The sequence below is a fragment of the Elgaria multicarinata genome, chromosome 2, assembly GCF_023053635.1.
Source record: "Elgaria multicarinata webbii isolate HBS135686 ecotype San Diego chromosome 2, rElgMul1.1.pri, whole genome shotgun sequence".
NCBI classification, from domain to species: domain Eukaryota; kingdom Metazoa; phylum Chordata; class Lepidosauria; order Squamata; family Anguidae; genus Elgaria; species Elgaria multicarinata.
The window spans coordinates 95,017,653-95,040,003 of NC_086172.1; the positions used below are offsets into that span (position 1 = coordinate 95,017,653).

Genomic DNA, 22,351 nt, shown 5'->3' on the forward strand with positions numbered 1-22,351 from the left:
ATGCCAAGACGATCAGAAAGAGAATGCAAAGCTCCAATTCGTTATTCAGATGAATACCAAAACAAACAGGTTTCTCATAGAGCTTTACTAATAGCCTATGAACCTACCTCATTTGAAGAAATTCAAGAAATAGAACCTACAGAAGCTCAGGGCTGGCATAGAGCAATGTCAGAAGAAATCAGAGCAATAGAAAAAAATAAAACGTGAGAGCTAGTACCTTTACCTAAAGGTCGTAAAGCCATTACCTGTAAATGGGTATTCAAAATAAAACAAAATGAAAAAAGACAGGTAGAACGTTACAGAGCAAGATTGGTAGCAAAAAGATTTGCTCAAAAATATCTAATAGATTTTAAAAAAGTTTATGCACCTACAACAAAATACTCAAGTATAAAACTTTTGTTAAAAATTGCAGCAGAAAAACAATTGAATGTATTTCATTTTGACATCAAAACAGCTTTCTTATATAGAGATTTAACAGAAAAAATTTACATGACTCAACCAAAAAGTTTTGTTAAAAATCCAAAGTTAGTTTGTAAATTAAAAAAATCCATATATGGTTTGAAGCAAGCAGCAAAGTGTTAGAATAAGAAACTAGACAATGTATTGATCAAAATGGGTTTTAAACAAAACAAAGCTGATCATTGTTTGTACACAAAACAAGATAGTTCAAATGTAGTGTATTTGCTGATTTATGTAGATGATTTGTTACTGGTTTTTAATGAAGAAGAACAGAAAAACACATTTGTAAACCAGCTGCAAAGACATTTTGAGTTAAAAGACCTTGGTTCAATGAAAAGTTATTTAAGAATACAAATTTCAAAAGATTCTAACACAGAGTCATTTCTGATTGAACAAAGTGGCAAAATTAAAAAACTGCTAGAAGAACACAGCATAGAGAATTGTAAAATTGTTGCCACTCCTATGGTCACTGATTTTCAAAATCAGACAGACAATACTGAAATAGAAGACATACAGAAATATCAGAGTGTGATTAGAAGTTTACTTTATCTAGCAAACCTAAGTAGACCAGATATTACATTTGCTGTAAATCTTTTAAGCAGAAAAATGACAAAACCTTCTGTAACTGATTGGACAGCTATAAAACGTGTATTGAGATATCTAAAAAATACAATCAATCACAAATTAGAAATATCTACACACAAAGATAGAAATTTCTGTGTTTATGCAGATGCTGACTAGGCTAACGCAATTGATAAAAAGTCTACCAATAGAGCAGCATTCTTTTACAATCAATCCTTGATTGATTAATATACAAAAAAACAAAATTATATAACAACCTCTAGTGCAGAAGCAGAATATATCAGTTTATCTCTAGCTTGTAATGAGATTGAGTAATATAAACAATTATTTGCTGATCTAAAATTAGAAATTGAGACACCAGTAACCATATTTGAAAATAATCAAGCATGTATTAGTATAGCTACATCTGAAAAGTATAAACCAAGAACTAAACATGTAGATGTTCGTTATTCTCATATGAAAAATATAATTCAGAAAAGCTAGATTAAGCTTGAATATTGTCCATCTGAAATGATGTTAGCTGATTTATTCACAAAACCAATATCAATAATAAAACACAAAGAGATGCTTTTAAAGCTAAGTCTCAGATTGTAACACAATTTAAACAACATGCACAAGAGGAGGACTGTTAAGTATATGAAAAGAAATACTTGCTTAGTCATTAAAATTGTGTGTGTATGGCTATCTCAGGGTTAAACAGAGAAAGTCTATCTGTGGGCAATTACCTTGAGATAGAGGCTGTTCTGGGAACCTTGCCAAGATTCTAAGTTAGCCTCATCACAGCTGTATGTAATGTAGATAAGAATTGTGTAGATCTGTATATAGTTTCTCACTTGTGTAAAATGGAACTGATCACTGCTTACTGATCACTGCTCTCTAATCACTGCTCTCTGTGTATGCCTCAGTGTGCTGATCTGAACTGATCTGAATTGAACTGCACAGAAGCCTGAAAAAAATAAACCAGCTCTGCTGTATAAGACCTGCGTAATGTGTGTTTGTTTCTGAGCACAAACAGAGTTCCAGAGAGAGAAAAGTTCTGGCACAATAACCCAACACTCACTCCTAATTTCAGATCGTTTTTGAACAAGTTGAAAAGAAAAGATATGACAGCTCATACACGTGCCTTGGTCATGCGGAGGCCCATTTAGTATGATTTCTCTCCCTCAGAGGTAGGGAAGAAATTTTTCATCGAGCTTCTGTGTGAGCTTCAGTGGAGGCCCCAGCTCATCCATAGTATCATTTGTGTGCTGGACAGGAGATTTATTGCCTTCCATCACACAAATCCCAGTCCTATTCCTACTTAGCTAGAAGTCAATAGGACTTGATCATGAGTAGGCATGTAATGGATTGTGCTGAATATTGATGGACTCTCAACTCCCATCATGCCTAACCATGTAACTTGCTAGTGTGGGCTGATGAAAATTGGAGTCCAACAACATCTGGGGGACCACATGTTCCTTACCCCTGAGTAATCTGAGTAATCCTTTGCTAAGCTAGAAAATAGGGTCAAGGTCTCAAAGACCTCTCTCATTTATGAGTTTCCCTTTGTTTCTTCCTGTAATTATAAGAAAAAAGGGTTTCTCTGAACAGAGGACAGACTGTATCCATGCACATAGCCTGTTATTGTACAGGTTACTATATGTAGTCATGGAAACATACAATGGAATGTTTTCATACAATTTCAAATATGCTCAAATGTCAATTCCACTTTTGTTACCACCCCCACTCATCCTCTTCCCAACCTTCTGCACAATTCAACACCAAAAGGCTCTATTGTGGATTTTTTTTAAAAAAAAATGACTGTCATATTAAGATTTTAAATCATGATTCATTTCTATTAACAACCTACTTTCTAGACACTCCAAAACAATATAGTAATAGTTTCTCATTAAAACTTGAGCTGTCTAGTAACAAATCAAATTATGCACTCACAATAGATGCAAACAAGAGCTATGATGGTTTAGGAAACACAGCAAGCATAGACAATATCGTTATATTCCAGCATTCAAATTTTATAGTGAAGCGGGTTGGTTAGTACCATTCATTCTTAATTGGTAAAAAGCATAAAGAAATAAACCAAAATGGCAAGATTAATGCCACACACTCCTTTAGCATAATTTTAAAATGTGGTATTTTTCAAAGTGTATTAAAGAGAACAGCTTCTAGGATATATTGTCAGAGATATTGTCGATTTTAGCTCTCAAATTATATCCACAATAGCTATGGCCAGGAGTCCTAAAAAGCTACAGCCGAATTTCACTTTGCTATTCTGATTTACCAAGGTAATAAATGGCATAAAAAGTGAGATATGTTTCACAGCTGCAAGTCAGGAACAGTAGCAAGTCTTTTTTTAAAAAAATAAATATGTTTCTACCTTGCAATGAGTCATTTTGTTAGACTCTAAGTTAGTGACTGACTAAACATTTACTAAAATTATTTACATATTTATTATATCCCACCTTTCTCCCTCTTGCAGAGATTTGACAGGTCTTACATGGTACTTTCCCCTAAACCTAATTGCCACCACCCAAGAATCTCCCCAAATTTATTACAGCAACAAATTGTGATATGGGTAAGATAAAGGCTTTTTAAAGGGTGATACTCATTTAGCCAGCCAGATGTGGTCACTCTCCAGCCAACCTCTTCTCTGCTAGGGATTCTGAGAGGTGTGGTAGTTATATGTGGCCCACATGCAGACTTCTCTGGCCATCTGGTTTGCAGTTAAACTTGGCTAAAGGATAAAGAATTGGAAAGATATAGCACCACTGTAGGTATTACAAAGAGAGCCCCACAAAAAACTACAGATGTGGCAGAATATGTTTTTTCTCCATGCTCATTCCTCATTTTTACACATACCCATTCAACCACCCCCCCTCTTTCTCTCTCTCTCTTACACACACACACACACACACACACACACACACTGACACTGCTCACCCATCCCATTCACATGCTTTTCATATTCTGTGCTCTCACATATTTGTATTCCCACCTATAAACATCCTATCCAAATACCTGCCCTGTTTACTCCTTGGGGAGGATAATCCTATGGCCCTACACATAGTGGGTTTTTTGGGGGTGGGCATACATTGGATTCCTGGATCTGAGGTTGGAGACAGTGCTCCAATGTTGGACCCAGGAGTCCAAGCTTGCTGCCCCCTCCCCAAACCTTTGCAAGCAGTACAGAAGGAATTGTGGCAGCCTCCTCTCGAAGGCTGCAAAGGTGACCTCGGAGGGGACAGAAAGGGGGGGAGACTGGGGAAATAGGGATTATTATTATTATTTATTTATTTATTTATATAGCACCATCAATGTACATGGTGCTGTACAGAGTAAAACAGTAAATAGCAAGACCCTGCCGCATAGGCTTACAATCTAATAAAATCATAATAAAACAATAAGGAGGGGAAGAGAATGCAAACAGGCACAGGGTAGGGTAAACAGGCACTGGGTAGGGTAAAACTAACAGTAGAACAAAATCAAGTTTTAAAAGGGATATGTGTTTTCCCCAGCCTCCCCCAGCCTCATGCCCCTGGACACCTCAGCTGGATCAGCGAAAACACCCATCTAGATAAAATTCAAAGCAGGAGGAGCATGGAGACAAAGATCACCTCTGCCACTCCTCCAGCTCTGTATTGGATGGGCATAAGCCCCCAGTTTCAGAAGCTAATGGCTATAGGATGGCACCTTAAGTCTTTAGAAGAAGAGAAGGGCCTGTAGTCATTACAACTATTGGTGGAGGGGGAGTACATTTTCCTGCCCACACCAGCCTCTAGCCTAAGGCTGCAGCACCTCAGGCCTGGGGGCCACATCCGGCCTGCCATGGACACCTGTCATGGGCTAGCAACTCAGTTATCCATGTAACAGCTGAAACAGAGAGTTTACACAGTTCATCTTCACTTTTAAAGCTGGCAACACAAACCTGGGCGGCCAGTGATTCATTAATATTCAAAGTTGTTAGTACACTTTATTTATGGGGGAAGGTACAATATCAATGGCCACTCAACCAATGGAAGGTGTGTTAGTAACAATGATCCAATCCCTGTGTATAAATTTAACATTTTATATGTCCAGGGCAAATCATGCATGCAAATCGTACATCAAAGCTCTGAAATGGACAAACAAATATGATTTTAAAGATGAATTACTGCAATCATCAAAGGTCTCATCAGCTGGGGGCAGGGGCATTTTCTAGAACCAGCCCTGGACAGTTGTTGGGTTTTTATTTCTAAAAAATTAAAAGTGATACCCTGTGCTAATAGCATGGCATTTGGAATGTGATACTAATTTCAGCAGGCTTTATTTAGTTATTTGGTACATTTGCCTACCTTTCTTCTATCATAAAACTCTAGACAACATATATGAAGTTCACTAGTGGTCTCCCATTCAAACTCAGACCTGCATAGCTTCAGCAAAGTAGCTATATTATGCACCCCCAGGCCCTGCCGCATTGTCTGTGTGCTTGCTTTTTTCTGTTCCCTCCTCTTTGTACTCCAGGGACATAGGGGGAGGTATATTCAGTCATGTCAATAGGCTGCACAGCCACAGTTATCTGGCATAGCACTGTCACTTTCAGATCCACCTACATTCTCTATGAGAGGCTTGGGTATGGGTATTAGTAGATCTTGAGCTTTTCTACACAAGGCATTTATTATGACCTTGTTATTCCTTATCCATAGCTGTTTATAGGTTCTTTAGGCAATGTTGTAATCTCTCAATTTTGATTCTGTTTTTTAAGACCACTTTCTGGGGGAAGGGAATTTAAAGCAGAGAAAATGAGGTATTATCACTGAAAGTGAAAGGAAAAGTAGTTTCATACTTGTGTATTTGCACTAGGGGTGTGCACGGTCCGCCCGATCCACTTCTCTTCCAGATCCGCAATTTGCGGATCGGGCCGCTTCGCTCCGCCCCGCTCCGCCTATAGTCCGCTCCACTGCGGAGCTCCGGATCGGAGCTCTGCTTTTTCCCCCCATAGGCTTGCATTGAAAGCCAAAAAAGTATATAACTTTTTTTCTGTTAAAGTTAGAAACCTCACGTTTGGCACCATGACACCTCATGGAAGTATACACATGCATGCTGAGACTCAAGCCAATCCCATCATCCCCTGATTTTTGGGGAATTTATGAAAATCGGACACCCCATTTGCAAACATGGGGTGTTCTCCGACATTTTGACAGATAAAAAAAATTGAAGTGGGCACCCCCACAGATGCCATCTAGAGCCACATTCATGGCAAGACTCAAGCCAATCCCATCATCCCCTGATTATTGACGGGGCTCTAACCTTTTAACTCACCCCAATTCACAACCCTTTCGATATCTCTGTCAATTTTCACGTTAGAAACCTCAAACTCACCACCATGATAGATTATCCAGGGATACACAGGCATGCTGAGACTCAAGCCAATCCCATCATCCCCTGATTTTCGGAGAATTTATGAAAATCGGACACCCCATTTGCAGACATGGGCTGTTCTCCAACGTTTTGACAGATAAAAAAAATTGAAGTGGGCACCCCCCACAGATGCCATCTAGAGCCACATTCATGGCAAGACTCAAGCCAATCCCATCATCCCCTGATTTTTGGCGGGGCTCTAACCTTTTAACTCACCCCAATTCACACCCCTTTCAATATCTCCGTCAATTTTCATGTTAGAAACCTCAAACTCTCCACCATGATAGATTATCCAGGGATATGCATGCATGCCGAGACTCAAGCCAATCCCATCATCCCCTGATTTTTGGGGAATTTATGAATTCCCAGTATCTCAGTATCTCAGGGATTTAAAGCTGCAGACAGCTCAATGGGGCCATTTCAAAGGAAATCCCAACATGCCATGAATTGGGGAGTAGAGATAAACCTAAATATGAATCTTCTTCCACACTTGAAAAATTGATTTGGAACTTCCAAAACTCTAAGTGAGCGCAGGAAGGACTTCTCCCCTGAGTCAAAGCAAGACACACACAAACCATCCCTGCGAGGCAGGCAGGGGAGGAGGGAGGAAAGGCAGGCAGGCAGCAGACATTTCTGGGGGCATAAGGAAGTGAGCCAAGGATAGTTTCAAAGCCAGTAATGCATATGAAATGGAATAAATAAATAAATAAACAAAGGAGGGGTGGAATTAAAAGCAGCAGTGTTGCTGAATAAACAACAGAAGAATTTTTTTAAAAAGGCTATACCTGTCTTTTACCAGTAAGAGGGGAGTGGACGTGCCCAGGGGGAGGGGGAATCATCATTGCCAATTTGACTGTCCCTGTCTAGGGAACAGTCTTTAAGAAGCAAACTTTCACTTCAACTCATGATAGGCATTCTCTCCACGGGTTAACCTTTGGAGGGCTCTGATGGCCCTCCAAGGACAGGAATGTGCACTGGGCACGTCCACATGCCCTAGGGGACCTCATCCCCTTGCACCACATCTATTCAGTTGTTCCCCAAGGTTAGGATGGGTAGCAGTGCTGTATTTCCTATCTGTTATTTATTTGTTTAGTATATGATTTCAGGTTGTGTTTGTGCATTTGGTGGGGCTACTGTTATAAAAAACACTGGGAAAAGTCCGTTCAGACTAAGAAAGAGAAGTTTCTCAGGATCCCAAGTTACCCGTTTTGCCTATCCCCTCCTCCAACTTTGGGATCATGTGATCATGACCGGGAGTTGACTCTGCCCCTCAGCCCTTCGAAAAGGTACCTTTTCCCGGTTTTTTAACATATATTTTTCAAAAAATTCTAGCAAGTGAACTGCAGCACACAGAGAGCTGAGAGTAGGCTCAAAATGACCCCCAGCCACGACTCTATAAGCACAAGAAGTTTCAGAAAGATAGCTTTAAAAACAATACAGTTATACCCTATTCTTTTCCGCAATGCAATCCTATGGGCAAAATTTTTCAAAATGGCGATCGGATCGCGCCGCAAAAAGAGAAGCGTTCCATGTATGGGCGCTTCTCTTCGCCATGCTTCTACGGGTCCCCGGTCCGCTTCTACTCCGCCTCTGGGCAAGGCGAAGCAGGCCAATTCGCTTCTGATTCTCCGATTCTAATCGGAGCAGAGCACATCCCTAATTTCCGCTATTCTGCTATAGCACCACCTAGAGGTTATGTAATGGAAAAGCAGGAAAGAAAAAGCTCTACGTGTAGAGCTTGGATTTCTATTCTACGACAAAACCAAAAGTGGATACAATGATTAACAGCCTTGTGCAGAAAAGCCCAATAGCTTATTTTTTTCTTAATGCTCACGTTTTGTGATAGCCATACTGCAAGAAGGGGGTGCAATCTCAATTAATATGGCTAGGATTGCATTTATTATTGTCACTTTCCCCCTCCTAGTTTAATAACAATAATCAATGCTATACTTTGGGTTCTTTTGAAGATTTCCCCCCATCTTTTCTTTAGAAGACGTAAAATGTTAGTTGACAACATCTAGAATACTCCACATATACAACTTCAGGGTGTGTTTTTGAACCCCTTGCCAGTAAAGTTACACTGAAACAAATGTAGAAATAAACAGATATTAAACGTTTAGGCTATCAGAAACACAATGTAGAGAAAACACACTACAAAGGCTTTAAGAAATCTTCTGACAGTTTATAGCACATTGAATACCATGTTCCAGTTTACATGATGTAGATTCTATGCCAATAGTAAGAGAGAGAGAGAGAGAGAGAGAGAGAGAGAGAGAGAGAGAGAGAGAGAGAGAGAGAACATGGTGCTCAACAATATTTTGACAAGATTGTTAAAATGTATTAACGTATTGATTAAAATTAAGTAAATTAACCAGAAAGATTGGTATTAAATCCTAGAGAATATGTATGTAATCTCACAGATGAGTTTGAAAATTATGACTCTCCTGCAATATTCTTTTATTCAGCTTTTCATTCTATAGCTAACCAGGAAATGCAGGTGGGAGATTTTTTTGCTTCCTTGCTTGCTTTGTTTTCCTAATTTACCAGTTAGCTTTGTTAGGCTTCTTATGGATACATCTGCTGCTGTCACCAAAGCCTAGTCAGATGCTGAGAGTACACAGAGTAACCGCAAAGTGGAAGACTCTGGGGAACAAACGCTCACAACTTTTTATAAAACAGCTTTCAACTGATTTCTGCTGTTGAGCTGGATATAAAGAAGTGTTATTGCTAAAATAGCCCAAGAACATAGGAAAGACACCGTTTTAAGACAACTATTTTGTTCTAAAATGGTGGTTTTACTGCCAAAACTACGCATGGAGTTTTTCTATGCTATCCAGCTGTATATTAAACAAAAAAACTTTTAAGGAGCCGAAGGAGCCGCATCACTCAAAACCAAACGAGTAAATACTCACCCATTTATACGATGGTGTGCTCCATGAATATGGGGAAGCCAACAAAATACGGTGGTCGAGTGATAAGTCACAGAGCATGAGATGAAAGCAACAGGCAAAAACAGAGTCTAACCAGTGTAAATCCCTTCTTCACCCACTTGTGTGAATATTCTTAAAGGCTAAATGCAGTGTATTTTTTTTTCAAAAAAAATGCTTTCAGCAAGGACTACATCTTCCTGTCAGTCAAACACTGCATAGTTTCAGCTAGGCATTCATCCAAAAAAGACATGGAATTATTCTATTTTTGTCTTCCATTGCAGTGGAAACATTTTTTTTAACAGATTTGTGGCATGGGCTTGAATTTTTATGGTGGTCAGTTAGAGGAGGAGAAATGTAATTAAAGGCTCTGGTAAGGTTAAACAAGCCCAGAGAAAAGGAACTGAATACATTTAAAGAGCAAGATAACGAAGGATGCATTTATTTCCAAATGCAAACAGAACTGAAGGAGCTGACACCCAAGTTAAAATGCCAGATGGCATATACTAGAAAATATCTGTAAATGCAGCTTGTTAATAAATGTTGAAATATTGTCTAGTATATCTTTGGGGTTTGATTATTTTAAAATGATGTTTGAGCAAATATATACACACATTCACACACACACCTGCTACAGGTGTGTTTTCTTCAGAATTATGCCTCTGTTTGCTTTATCTCCTATGATCTCTGTCTTTCGAAAATTATACATCATCAAAAAGTTGTATATTTTCCTTCTATAAAGAAAGTGTGGCTTGTGTGCAATGTTGTCATTCCACTGATGGAACCACTTCTCTCCACAGAATGAAGAAGGGATAATTCCACCACCACACCCAACCCCCACATGCCTGGGACAGATATTTGGGCAGAACAGAAGCTGTAGGGGCAGAAGAAAAGGCGAAAATGCCTCCATGCTAATGGACTTCTACTGACATGACATTAGATTAAACCGTATATTTTCTTTATACATATAAGGTACTTTTGGAGGAAGGGGACTTTGAATAGAACTAACGGGCCACAGAATCTGAGATTCAACTCTTGCAATTCATTTTTGGACTTGAGAAACGTGGAGATCAAGGGTATAAGTAGTAGTACCTGCCAGAAATGTTTCTCCCAGCTGCATGGCCTGATCCAGGGCATTCTGCTGGAGAGGCACTCTAGGATCCACTGGAATGAAAGCACCCTCATCCCCCGATAGTCCCCCTAACCTAATTGTGAGAAGAACCAATACCTGCCAAGTACAAACTTTTTAGGGTAACAAGGCAAGAAACTCAAATGTTATTTAGTATGACTGGGACACAGCTGTCCTTCAATAGACTTCAAAGCCCAATATTGAAGAGAATTCTAACATGAGGAGAACATTGCTGATGTTCTTATTTACTCATTTTTTTATGTAAAAACAGAGAGATGTGGAAGATATTATACAATTTAGAGATGTAAGCAGTGCTTAGGTATCTCGTCATATCCTTTTGGCACTGAGAAATGTTTGCTTGGGCCATCTCACACTTCACCTTTAAGAGGTGGAGGAGCATGAACCCCAGAAGTAGGCAACCTGGTGCCCTCCAGATACTTTGGACAACTCCCATAAGTCCTAGTCAGTATTAGCCAATCATCAAGAATTATGGGCATTGTAGTACAAAACATTTGGAGGGCACTGGATTGCTAACCCCTGATGTACAGTCCCCACAAGGCTCCTCTCTCAACACTGGGGCAGGGGAAAATGCTTATCTTTGACCTGCAGCAGATCAGACATGAGCCTTTTACCTGCTCGATGCTGAGCCTCTCTCAGTGCTGGGCAGGAAAAATGCCCCCCACTCAGGTGATCTTCATGGAAGGGTATTGGGAAGTGTGTGTGTGTTAGAGAGAGGGGGGATGTGGATGGTGTATGTTTGTCTGTGTGTCAATAGAGTATGTTTCTGTGTGGATGGGATATGTATCTGTGTGTATGAATGTTTATCTGTGAAAATGTGAGGCAGGGGATGCAGCAGTGGCTCCACCCACATTGGGCAGTGTCACATCCCTGTTTACTGCCCTGTCTACTGCTATCATGTGGCCCCTGACATCTCAGCTTGGGGCCAATTCTGTCCTGTGGTAAACTGTCAATGAATAGCTCTACTCAATCATACACTAGGCAGTGAGAGCCTTCACATGGTGGAGGAGTTCCTCATCCTCTTTCCATCCATGTAGATGGTGATGCAGAAAGTCCATGTGGATACTCAGTTTACATGATCTCTCCCCAACTACTTTTTCAGGATGTAAGACTTGTGCGAATCAGGTGCCCCTCCCTTTTCCCCAACAGCACCACACCTGCGCAGCAGCCAAAGCTTTTCTGATCATGTGTGGTAGCAGCAATTCTCTCTTTACATAAAGTACAGCCATAACAAGCAGGTCACAGGTGAGAGTACTAAGCACTCTTAAGCCTAGGCTGCCCAGCCCCTTTCTGTTGGTAAAAGGATGTGGACAAGGTGCTTCGCCAAGTCCGGTCGACCACCTGTGTGCTTGACCCTTGCCCCTCTTGGCTCATTACATCAAATAAGGAGGGGATCGCCGGCTGGATCCAGGAGGCTGTAAATGCCTCCTTGAGAAAGGGAGTGGTGCCGGCCTCTTTAAAAGAGGCGGTAATTAGACCACTCCTGATGAAGGCTAATCTGGACCCGGAGGATGTTAACAACTACAGGCTGGTGGCTAATACCCCTTCCTGGGCAAGGTGCTTGAGTGGGTGGTTGCAGGACAACTCCAGGCACTCTTGAATGAAACGGATTATCTAGATCCATTTCAATCGGTTTTCAGGCCTGGTTTTGGAACAGAAACTGCCTTGGTCGCCCTGTGGGATGACCTCTGTCGGGAGAGAGACAGGGGGAGTGCGACCCTGTTGGTTCTCCTGGACCTCTCAGCGGCTTTCGATACCATCAACCATGGTATCCTTCTGGATAGGTTGTCCGAGCTGGGAGTTGGAGGTACTGCGTTGCAGTGGTTCCGCTCCTACTTGGATGGCCGATTCCAGAAGGTGGTGCTGGGGGATTATTGGTCTGTGCCGTGGCTCCTAAGCCATGGGGTTCCACAGGGCTCTATCCTATCCCCTATGCTGTTTAGCATATACATGAAGCCACTGGGGGAGGTTATCCGGAGATGTGGACTGAGGTGTCATCAATATGCGGACGATACCCAGCTCTACCTTTCCTTTTCATCAAACCCAGATGAGGCAGTGGCTGTTCTGAACCAGTGCCTGGGCACGGTAATGGACTGGATGAGGGCTAATAAACTGAAACTCAATCCAGACAAGACGGAGGTACTGTTAGCGGGTGGTTCATCTGTCCGGCGAGGTGATGTTTACCCTGTCCTGGACGGGGTTGCACTCCCCCTAAAGGATCGGGTCCATAGTTTGGGGGTGCTCTTGGATCCAGAACTGTCACTTGAGGCACAGGTGAACTCAGTGGCAAAGAGCACCTTTTACCAGCTTAGGCTGATATACCAGCAGGGCCTTATCTGGACAGAGATAGCCTAGCTACAGTTATCCATGCTCTGATAACCTCTCGTTTGGATTACTGCAATGCGTTATACGTGGGGCTGCCTTTGAAAACGGTCCGGAAACTTCAACTGGAACAAAACAGGGCAGCACGTTTACTAACAGGGACTGGCCGACAAGACCACATTACGCCAGTCCTTTTCCAGCTTCATTGGCTGCCAGTCCAGGTCCGGGCCCGATTCAAAGTGCTGGTATTAACATTTAAAGCCCTAAACAGCTTGGGGCCAGGTTATCTGAAGGAACGCTTCCTCCCATATGTACCTGCCCGGACCCTAAGGTCATCCTCAGGGGTCCTTCTCCGTGAGCCCCTGCCAAAGGAAGTGAGGCAGGTGGCTACCAGGAGGAGGGCCTTCTCTGCTGTGGCACCCCGGCTGTGGAACGAGCTCCCCAGAGAGGTTCGCTTGGCGCCTACATTGTTTTCCTTTCGTCGCCAGCTGAAAACCTTTTTATTCTCCCAGGATTTTAACAGTCTATAAATAAATTTTAACTTGGTGTTTTAAATTTGTAATTTTGCATTGCTGCTGTTTTTATCTGGTTGAGCTTTTATATTGTATTTTATATTATGGTTTTACACTGTTGTTTTATACTTTGAATGTTTTTAATTTTTGTGAACTGCCCAAAGAGCTCCGGCTATTGGGCGGTATAGAAATGTAATAAATAAATAAATAAATAAATGGCTGTGTAGATTAATTCCCTAATTATGAGGCTTAAGTGTGAACCAGCCCACGTCTCATCACTGGAAGGGACCAAAATGTAATGTGGTGGCCATCATCTTGCCTGTCTGCCCATCTCTTCTCTGATTGTCCTCATAGTCTCATTTTCTTGCTAATATATGTTCAAGAAATCAGTAGTTGTTTTAATGGAATCACTTCTGTGTGTCCAAGTAAGAGAATGAACTCCTGAAAACTAAATAAACACAATTATCTTTAGTAATTGTTTATATTTAGCCTCTGTGCCAATTTCCTTCCCAAGACAACAGAGATGTTAGTCAGTATAAGTGTGCTGGGCTCAAGCCCCAAAACGAACTTCTGTGCCTTTCTAATACTCACCACAAATGAGAGGTGAGCGTTAGAAGCCCTGAATTCTGCCCCAACTCAGATTCAATGGCAGAGGTGATTCCCAGCTTAAACTGCTGCTACCAGGAAAATTGCTGAGGGGAATGCAGGGAGAGAATAGGCTCCCCACTGGTACCCCATACCCTGTTTGCTTGAGTGCAATTATTCAAATCAGCTGCCTAAGCAAAGCAATGCAGAATGTTCACCACTGTTTTGCCTGGGGTTGGGTTGGGGCTGTTACAAAGAGCTGTCCCTTGAAAAACAGGGAACACTCGAATCACTCTGAGCAGAGGAGGGTCATTTTAGACAGAGGTGCTGGGGAGAGAGCTCTTTAAATACAAATCTAAACACCATCCTTGCCTATTCACTAAATGCTTTGCTTGCAGTGCCAACCAACCCATAGCACTTGTCACAACAAGCTATATGCAGGAAGTACTTATGCTGCTCCTTAACCCCCTCTAGGAATATCCCCATTGCTAAGCCCCCATTGCTCACATTACAACCGGCTCCTTACGCACCACATGAAAAGACAGACTTTTGCTGGAATGCTGCCATAGTTTGCAATGACAAAGGACAGGTATCAGTGGGAAAAATATCCTGGAAGGGATGGGTGCTGGGTGGGAGGGCAGATCCACATTAAAGGAACCCTATTTCATATCTAGCTTTTTCCATCAACAGTTTCTCACACATACAAACATTCTTTTTGCCCTCCTATTTCCCTGCCCATATTTTGCCTGATGTTCAAGGAAATAAGATAATGGGAAACCATGTAGAAAAGGCCACAAAAAATATTTATGCAATGAAGCCCTTTGAAACCAGAGAGGCACTCAGCACTGCAAAGGTATATCTCAGTTTCTTTATCTGAAACAGGATTTCTTTCCAAGCACATTCCAAAATACATTTGTTTTTGCTACTTTTGAAACAAGTAAATGATACCACATGTGGAAGTTCTCTGCTTCCAACGTTAAATGCAGACAGGCACACCCAATGGTAATTTTTTTTTAAGTACAAAGCCCAGTCTCGGGGTGGGGGGAGGGAATGAATGCTATATATAATTAGATGTGCCAATATAAATGCATTGAACAGCATTTTCTTTTCTTAGCTTAGTAATCGTCCCTTAAAAACTAAACTATCTCTCTACAGGATGTTAGTCTAGTAAATTACAGGTTTTGGCTGAAGTCACTCTATTTTGCAGACGCAAAAGAATTCAGTACAAGAACCTAACAAAAATAGAGAATATTATTCAGCTTAAAATTTCATCATCTTTTTTTTAAGAAAAGATCTCTCTACTTACAGATTTTAACTTCGTTACAGTTCTGAAGAACAAACCACCTAGGTATCTTTTCTCCAAGTAGCCTGGCTGAATAAAAAACCATTGCAGTCCCTTTTGCAACCACTTGGATTTATTATTATTCTCTTCCTCCTCCCCTTTCTTGGCTTTCCTGCAAACGGCTGTTCTTTTCCTGGATCAAAACATTTCCCAGAATTTCATTTAAAGAAACACTAACTCTAGATAGAACATGAAGGTCCTTATGAAGGTTCTGTTTTAATGAATCTCACCAGTCCTTAGATTCATTAAAACAGAATAGGAAGGTATCTCTCTCTCAAGAATCTCTCCAGGTCTTTCTCAATGTGCAAACAGACCTAAAATGTGCCCTTCCATGCTGAACTTAGTTTTTTAAAAGCTTCTGCTGGAGTTTAAAGGCCAACTGCTGTGTGGGAGGGGAAGCCACAGACCAGTTGGTTTCCATCCATGGTGTAGGATTGTAGACTAAACATATAGGAGTTCTGTCTTCCTTTGCAGCTGGTCGTACTATATATTCTCCCTGTGTGAGAATTGCAGTAAATCCAGGTCACGAACATCACTAGATAAAGGTTGAAGTTCTGCATTCACTTACTTGGGAGTAAACCCCATTGATCTAAATGGGATTTACTCCTGAGTTAACATGTATAGGATTGGGCCCTACTTTGACTGCCACTCAAGCATTTTCTGAGCTTGTTCTCAGTATTGCACAGGCAGTATATTTTTAAAAATTATTTGCATGCATTCACACACCCTTTCCTTCCATCCATGAGAAGCAACTGATCTGCTTTAAAGTTATGGCTTATTTGTACACTAGAATCTCACTTGCCTATGCTTCCCCTATCAAGATCCTTCTGCTTCCCAAAGGTGCTACTGTACCTCTACACTTTACACCCCCCTGTTTCATGAGCTCTATAGAGACATTTCACGCCCAAAGACGAATCCACTAACAGGGATTCTACTGTTCAGGTTTTTTTTCCCTAGCTAGTACAATGTCTGTTGTACAGTTTGAAGTATTATACTGCAATAATTGGAGAGGAACTGGCTATAGCATAACTGAACTGCCTTTCAGTCTCTCCCTTCAATTTGTAAAAGGAAGACAATGTTGGTAGTGATCATGTTCGTATTTACTTGTCTGAGACACTGATGATGCCTTCAAGGCCTTTTCATAAGTCTAGACATGGGCCTCAGTATGAATGTTGTACAGAATATTAAGGTTTCAGGGTCCGTCTGTCCTGCTCAAAGGAAGAATGCATACTACATTTCTTAGACCCTGTAATTATTCTCAGGATAACTCTGAGGACATCAGTCATACTTCATGGTGAGAAAAGGCTTGAATAGATCCTTATTTGTGAATAGGATCATTTTAAGGGCATCTACTGGGGTACATATTCATATTGTTCATAGATCCAAGGGTCTGTGCAAGAATAGACTAGAATAATACTCTCTTAGTGCTCACCAGGCACCCTGCCCCTTTTGATTTTTTTTTAAAAAAATTCTTTAGATTTTATTTTATTTAACTGGGAGGTTAGCATGTCGCAAAGTAAAGGGCTTCCCTCAAGCACCATCTTTATTTAGGTTCAAAAGCATGTTTTTGTAGCTCGGACAACACCTCTGCTTTCTACTTCTGTTCTTGAGCAAGTTACTTTTCTTTAAGCATTGCCACTTTGCCACCTGGGAAATAAGTATTTTGTACCTAAGCAAGCCCCGAAGCAGCCATTTTGTGAGAGCACCAGTGGCATTCTTTCAAAATTCCAAAGGGCCCACCAACTTAAAAAAAAAGTTGGGGACCCCCAATATATATCATATTATATACTCAAATTACAAGGATTTAATGAGCTGCTTAGATTCAAACAAGGGGTGTGGAATACCAGTTATATAAATGTTCATTCTATGCTAATATTTGGCAATGACACTGAAATCAACATACAAAGATAAAATATACAATATCTTGCAAATGAAAATTACAATCAATCAGAAACAGCAAAAATACCACAAACAAATGAACTCACAAAACTTGTTACAAAAAAAAAGAAAAAGATCCTGGCCCATGAGAAAAGTTTAAATGGCCTCAAATGCCTAGGCAATTTTTACATCACTGGTTTCAATCTCCTACCCTTCACCAAATAGATGAAAATCCTTACAAACTTGTTATGAAGGGTCTGTCTCCGTCAGCAAACCCATTATTTGTGTAGTACTGGGGTGCTTTTGCCAGATTTCAGAAGCCACGTTTTCCTCTTACCTTGGAGAAATTGTTCGGATATACTTTTTGAGCTGTGCAATAAAAACATTTTAATTCCAAGATGGTGGCGGTGTGACTGTTGTTAAGAGAGGAGCACACTTTCCATTCTATGAATGAACCTTCCATGCAATTTTAAACTGTTGCAGTTTTGGGAAGTCAAAGGTACTTAAAAAAACCTGATACCAAGTTTGATGTAAATCAGTTATTAGTGTCAAAGATCATTGATCATTCCTATCAAGGGAGATACACATATAGCCAGCTAATGAGGGTGAAAAATTGCTTCTGGATGCACATCTATCTCCACATTGTAATGAATAATCCTCACCTAATTAAGGTGGCAGGACACATCTTTTGACACATGTGAGGATGCTGAACCTTACCAAAGTCCATCATCCGCTACTACCCTTTGCCAGCTGGAAATCCATTACATGGATTGGACATCATGAGAAATCATTGTTTAGCATAACAGGAATGAGCCTGGCCTCCTTCCAAGCTCCCCACTCCTTTTCTGGTGCACCACAAGGAAGAGTTGAGAAGCTTTCCCTTCGGTTTTTGATTAACCACAGATTGTTGTGTCATCTAAACACAACAAAACTGTAGCTAATCTTAACTACGGCTTGTTTAAAATAAGCCAACTACAAATAATGGTTTTAATAAGCCATTGTTATTATCAGTCACAGTTTACACTAAACAGCAGTGTATCAAAAAACGAAGGCAAAGTTTCCAAACTCCAGAGGTAGAACCTTGCTGCAGTTCAATCCTGTCAAAATAAAACATGACAGGAATGAGTGAACCTCCCTTCAGGAATACACACCCCTCCCCTCCCTTCTCTTCTCTTCTTCAGTTCAACCACAGGGAGGAACTCATAAGCTTTTATTAAAGGCAGCATGTCATGTCATCCAAAGCTGACAAACTATGGTCAACCTTAACTATGATTTGTTTGGAAAAAGTCAACGCAAAACCATGGTTAACTATGTAGTTAAGGTTAACTACAATTTAGGGTTCAGACAAAACTCTAAACTGTGGGTAACTGAAATCCACAACAATATCTTCCAAACACCTCCTTGAGGCTCTACTAGAGGGGAAGAAGAAATGGAAAACACACAAGCCCAGGTAAAGTTGTTCTGTCTGCAGTAAACCATGGTATCCAAGTATAGCCATTGTGTTTTGTCCCTTATTACATTTCTAGATTGCCCTTAAAACTGAATCATGATTATTTATTCAGGATGTGTCATTTAACCAATTCATTGACTAATCAGTGAAAAATGTAATTGACTAAAGAGGTGCCCCTAATTAATCAAGTGCCATTTAAAAAAAAAAGTTTATTATTTTTAATGCAATAATTTGCAAAGACTGTAGATAGCCAACATCATTTTAGAAGAGCTACTTATCCTTCTCACACACATATGAGGAAGGCCTTTTAAAGATGATGTCTTCTGTTATACAGCTGTGCCCCATTCCTTTTGGATGAATATAAAACAAATAGATTAATTAATTGGCCAATCAAATAAAACAAATACACCTGGTCAGCTATGATATCTTTAAATCACTGACAGCCCTACTATTTATGTATTATTAATAATACATTATTTCTGAAGTGATTTTCAAGCAAAGCACTGTCCAATAAATAAAATGGAAGACAAGCCCGGCCAGCATACAATCTAATAATTGCTTCATGTAAGTGCGCTTGGGAAAAGGTACAGATTATATAATGTAATCAGAATATTTGTGTTGGATTACTATAGCCTTCAAGAGCATTTTCTAGAATTTATTTCATAGCCACTATTGCATAATTTAGTAGCAAATGAATTACTCACTAAAATGATAGACTGTTTAGTCTGCCATTATTTACTGTGAACATCGCGCATTAAATCCACCTGATAGCCTTAGTCCTTCATTCATTTTCTCACATAAACAAGTGTTTTGAAATCATGTCTTTGCTACAACTAGGGAATGTTCAATGAATAAGCGCTCGCAAGATTAGAACCAAAGTTCTGCCTGTGGTCTAGAAAGAAATTCAGCAGGTGAACCTCCACTCCACATTGATTCTCCACACCAGGGAGACACTAACCGGTTGAGTTTCTGCCATCCATGCATTGTTTGTGTTAGTACTGTGCCAAAAAATTCTCCCACATATTTTTCAACCATTCTCCTTCAATTTTAGAAAAGAATTTGCTTTTGAAAATAAATTCAAAGGAGAAGAAATTCAAGAGAAATTCTCATGGGTTTGGTTCAGGGTTCTTGTGCTTACCTTACTTATGAGATGGCTGAGGAGTGTGCATAGTTGTCCTGTCTCCCATTGTACAATCATCTCTCTGACAGCCTATAGCCTCCTTGGCTTTTCACACTTCCCACCCAGGGGAAAACATCATGAATTTATTCCTCCCACTGAGCCTTTTCAGATCAGGAAGTACAGGCAGTCTGGGAGACTGTAGAGTAATGGTGAGATGTCTAATAGAAAGAAAAATACAGTCGGTACCATCAGCCACTTCATAGTGATTATGTACGGTCAAAAACACCACTGATACACATTCAAAATAAATTATAAAATGCCCTCAGAATGAGGCAGAAAAATGGAAGCCTCTTTCATTGGGGGCGGGAAGACTTTCAGGAAATTGGAGGACAGATTTTGGCACAGCGTTAGCTCCACACTGGAGTTGGATGCAAGACGCGCCCCACCACTACCACTTCACACCAGCTTCAGGGCTTTTAGGGAAGGGGCAGTGTTGCCAGCACCTGCATTGGGGGCAAGATGTGTCCACAATCACACCTGAGAAATGTAACATTTGGAAGATCCTATGGGAGATGCTGGACCCTGAAGAATGACAACTAGAGATGAGCCAAAATTTCTCAGAAAAGTCTGGAGATTTTTCTCTTCTTAGCCCTAAAAATAAAAGGACATTTTGCAGAATTTTCTCCAAATTTTCTTAACTGTTATTTTTTTATGTGGTGGCTATATTGTCTTCCCCCACCCCCTGCCATGTCCTGGAATAATGTTAGGTATATGAGGTATTGTGGAGGATGCAAAATGGGGCCTAGGCTGCCAACACATGTTGTTGCCACTTGCAGTGGCAGTGCAGAAAAACCAAAAACCGATAGGAAAAGTAGAAAGAAGCTGATTACTGATGCCTACCTGGAGAAATTCGATGAAATCCCCACCCCCCATTTCTCTGCCCACAAATAGGGTAGAGAATTTTGAGAGGCCACTCACGCACAGCTCTTGTCTGTGTGTCATATCAAAATCACAAATATGAATCCACTCCACATTTCAGTCAGACCTCTAAAGGAGCAATCCAAGGTGTGAAGCTCGTTGAAAGATCTGACTGTTTCTGATTGAAACCCAGAGCGAATTTACTGCCCCACTGACATTGGAGCCACCATCCTCCACTGAATAGACTACGGGCCCATTCAAATGACACACTAAGCCATAGTTAGGCCACTAACCCTTTTGCAGCAAGTGGTTAGTAAGTGTGATCAAAGTGGATATGTAGCCCCCATGGTTAGGAATGGTTCACACGACACACTGGGTAGGGTGACCATATGAAAAGGAGGACAGGGCTCTTGTATCTTTAACAGTTGTATTGAAAAGGGAATTTCAGCAGGAGTCATTTGTATATATGGCGAACCTGATGAAATTCCCTCCACTGATGAAATTCACACCACTTAAAGCTGCAGGTGCCCTGCCCTCTTTTAAATCTGGTCACTCTAGTATAGCTCCTGCAGCTTTAACTGTTGTGATGGAGAGGGAATTTCACCAGGTTCCCCATATATACAAATCACACCTGCTGAAATTCCCTTTTCTATGCCACTGTTAAAGATACAGGAGCCCTGTCCTCCTTTTCATATGGTCACCCTAACATTGGGCCTGTTCAGACAACATGCTAAGCCATGGTTAGCCCGTTAACCCTTTTGCAGCAAATGGTTAGTGAGCATGTTTAAACCATGGTTATGTAACCACTATGGCTGGAAATGTTTCACATGACATGTTAAGTCATGGTTCATATAACACACTAACCAATAATGTTTAGCTCAAAATGCTTAACCACCGTGGTTTAGTGTGTTGTCTGAACAGGATCATTAAGTTATGGTTCACACGACACACTAAGCCTATTTAGCTCAAAATGCTTCACCATCATTTATTTATTTATTTATTTATTACATTTTTATACCGCCCAATAGCCGAAGCTCTCTGGGCGGTTCACAAAAATTATGGTTTAGTGTGTTGTGTGAACAGGGCCAATTAGTTTGAAATTTTAGATGATTTGCAATTTGACATTTCCTAACTTTTATATTAAAAAGTCGATGGACTGCTGACTGCTGTCCTCCAGCTTGCAAACCTCCTCCCCCACATTTCATCCCTGTGCTTCTGTTAATGACTGAACAGAATAGATAGAACAAGTGCAGCCACACTGGGTCCCCTATACAAGTTCCTCCCATTGAGACAACCCACACAAAGGGGGCAGGGCTTTGTAGGGATGTGTTCTAGCTCAAATAGATCAATGTTGGGGCTGCAGAGAGGCACAAGGAGGGATTTGTATCCCCTTTCTCTATTTGTCCCCATTCACTGGCCAAATGATGAATCGCTATTCGCTTCCAGTTGTATTTCAGAATCTCTGTTGTATTCTAGTGCATCAAAGCATTATTATTGTTGCTGCTGCTGCTGCTGCTGTTAAATTTTGTCCATTGCCTGTGAAAATCAAACTAACATTTTGGAAAATACTGATTTGTTTGTTTGTTTGTTTGTTTATTGCATCTACATCTCACTTTTTTTTTTCTTCCAAGGAAAATGTTTCAGTGCATGGTTCTCTGGAAAAGGATATAAAACCTCCGAACTATTGTGTTACAGCATGAATGGCATATTGTATA

At 40.7% G+C, this 22,351-nt stretch overlaps 1 protein-coding gene across 1 annotated transcript in view; it reads right to left on the bottom strand.

Moving 5' to 3' along the window:
- Positions 1-9,522, bottom strand: part of INSC (INSC spindle orientation adaptor protein) — a 183,740-nt gene extending 174,218 nt beyond the window's left edge. Inside the window, exon 1 of the mRNA XM_063117243.1 lies at positions 9,348-9,522. The gene's annotated coding sequence lies outside the window, so the exon portion shown is untranslated. The remainder of the gene's footprint in view (positions 1-9,347) is intronic.
- Between the last annotated feature and the right edge of the window lie 12,829 nt (positions 9,523-22,351).